This window comes from Homalodisca vitripennis, chromosome 8, assembly GCF_021130785.1.
Source record: "Homalodisca vitripennis isolate AUS2020 chromosome 8, UT_GWSS_2.1, whole genome shotgun sequence".
NCBI classification, from domain to species: domain Eukaryota; kingdom Metazoa; phylum Arthropoda; class Insecta; order Hemiptera; family Cicadellidae; genus Homalodisca; species Homalodisca vitripennis.
The window spans coordinates 120067636-120070310 of NC_060214.1; the positions used below are offsets into that span (position 1 = coordinate 120067636).

Here is a 2675-nt window from a genome sequence, read left to right on the forward strand (position 1 = left end):
TGTATCTCACGTATTATTTGAGTAGATGGCTACCACTTTCACAACTTCTACTCCTCTTCTAGTAATTACCGACTAGAAATAACCCTTCTTAGACTACAGCTTCAATGTCTCGTGCCGACGCCCGGGTTGTGAGTCTACACATTGCGAAGGGAAGTAAAATCTTAATGTTTTATAAAGTAAAACATCGTAGGCATAATTCCATAGGACATTTGATATTCTAGGCCCACCTATCAGATATACATTTTTAGTTCTTGTACTCTAACTGGCAGCAACGTGGCAAGGCATACATTTAATTTACCAACTAAAAGTGGTGCTTGTAAGTTTCACTGATTAAACTGAACTTATAGGTAAACTTTGCAATTCGAGTATTTATTACTACGACCTCAGAAGTCACCACCCCATGTGTTATCGTCATTCGGTACAAATGCTTGAAATCGCTGTTATTAACTCTTTTAAATTTTAATAGAAAAACGATTTTTTGTTGTTTTAAAACTCGCTTGAAGGCACTTGTAGAAGTAGGGTTCGTCAAGAAAATTGTATATTCACTCCTTATAAATTCGTATTGGTATATAATGTTAAACTTTGTATTGTATTAAGAATCATAATTTATATTTTTAGAGTTAAAATTACTACAGAATTTGAAAAGTGTTTGAAGTTCACCGAAGAGAACGTTTCAATAAACCAAAATAGCCTAAATTTACAGGTACATTAAATTTAATAAATAAATTATGTTGTGTTGCAGTTTTCGGACACGTGGAGGGACCCTATTGGGTGTTAGGAACCGACTACAATACTTACACTGTTGTATACAGCTGTCAAAACTTTTTATTCTTCTGGCGATACTGTAAGTATTATATTAATTTTTGGTGAGAACCAAAATAGTTCTAGGTTTCTTACAATTAAACGAAAATGTTTACAGTTTGTAACTGATAATGGGTGAATACAAAGGATAGTATGATTCTGGAATTTAGTTATCGTTTATGTTACAAAAAAGTGTAACCCTGCGTTTAAAGGAATGTAAAGTTCTTCAGACGAAAAAAACCCTAATACTTTAGTAAACTGTACTAAAGATGTAAGTGGAACGTGGTAGACGAACGTAAATCCAGACTATAAAGAACCAAACTATGTCGTTGCACAGGAACCAACAGCACAGACACGTCACACCTGCACTAACGAAGGTGGAACACTGACTACAAATAACGATGGCATCAATGTCCGGAATCATACTATCCTTTCAAATGCAATGCTGCGGACATATAAACTACTTACAGTAAATCTATTGTTTGGTTATAACACTTTTGTGCATTTTCAGCATTACGGTAATGGTTTTTATTAATTATTGTAGCCTATATCTGAAACACAACAAGTATATACTTTAGTAGATTGTACTTAAAGGTAGTGCAGTTAGTAATCGTTTGGGATGATACAAAATGTTTTACACATTAGTTGCAGTCGCTAGATACCTTTTCTGAAGACAGGAAGACCAAACAATTAATAACTACACGAAGAATTGTAACTAAATCATGTATAGTCACGGAAATCTCATGGATCTGTCTTAAAAATTAATAAATGTAATTTCTACATAAAAAATTATTTACGATGTTTTGAAATAAATCTAACGTAATTAAAAAATTGTCGTTATTAAATATCCTATTAATGCAAAAACATAATCCATACGGAAAATAATTTACGATAATTCTTCAGTTATTTACCACCATTGTTCTTAACTAACGTAGATCTCAATTAAAATATATTATACATTTTTGTCATTTATAGTTTTTTTATGAATTTTAATTTGTAAATATGGCTATGTAGACCTATTTCTATAGTTATTCATGTAGTCTATTAAAAATATTTAGTAATACAACTTTGATAAGTCATATTATAAGTTTTATGATGAACAGAAACTTATGCAGGTTTTATTGGAAGTAAATACTTCTTCTTCACACCTTGTTTTAGTACTCTTTTTAATGTTCTTAAGAGGCACCTTTTGATACCACAGAATTTTCTAACTTGTTATTGTGAAGATATTAACTCACTATACAGAATGCAATAAGGAGAACTTACTGGGCCGTGCACCAAATTATGTTTTCTTAAATAACTTCTGGATTTTCAGATACAATCTGGTTTCTCGGTAGATACCAGATCTTCCCTACGGACGAAGATCAAGCGGACTTTTTCAGAAAAGCAAACCAGGTCCTGGAGGTACATAACTTTGACCCTTCCATGATGCATCTTTCCAATCAGATGAACTGTAATATATAGATCTAAGATTATAATTATAACCTTTTTAATCAATTATTTAGGAGATTATTCTGTCTTACAAAACCTTATCATCTAAATTTAAGATTAAATGTTTTTATATGGATGATTTGAAGTTTTCGGCCGAACCCGTGGATCAAATAATTTTAGGCCAGAGTTAGATAGTGATTCAAGAGTGAAAATTACGTCCGAGACCGGAATTCGAACCCGGATCCCTAAGTAGGCAGGCTGAGGCGATTACCACTCCTCTAAAATAAACTAAAAGATTAATTAATATAGGTAATAATATATGATAAATAAATAGATGATCAAAGTATAAAGTCTGGCAAAAAGTATTACTTATTTAGAACAGAAAAAGTACACTTAGTTGTACAGTTTAAATATTTTAAGTGAGCTATACGTTCTAAAACATG

General features: G+C 31.8%; 1 long non-coding RNA gene across 1 annotated transcript; it reads left to right on the plus strand.

Moving 5' to 3' along the window:
* The first annotated feature begins 600 nt into the window (after window positions 1–600).
* Window positions 601–2301, plus strand: LOC124367999. The gene is made up of 2 exons (XR_006922936.1): window positions 601–844; window positions 2117–2301. It is a non-coding gene; the product is annotated as an uncharacterized LOC124367999 (long non-coding RNA).
* Window positions 2302–2675: the final 374 nt, after the last annotated feature.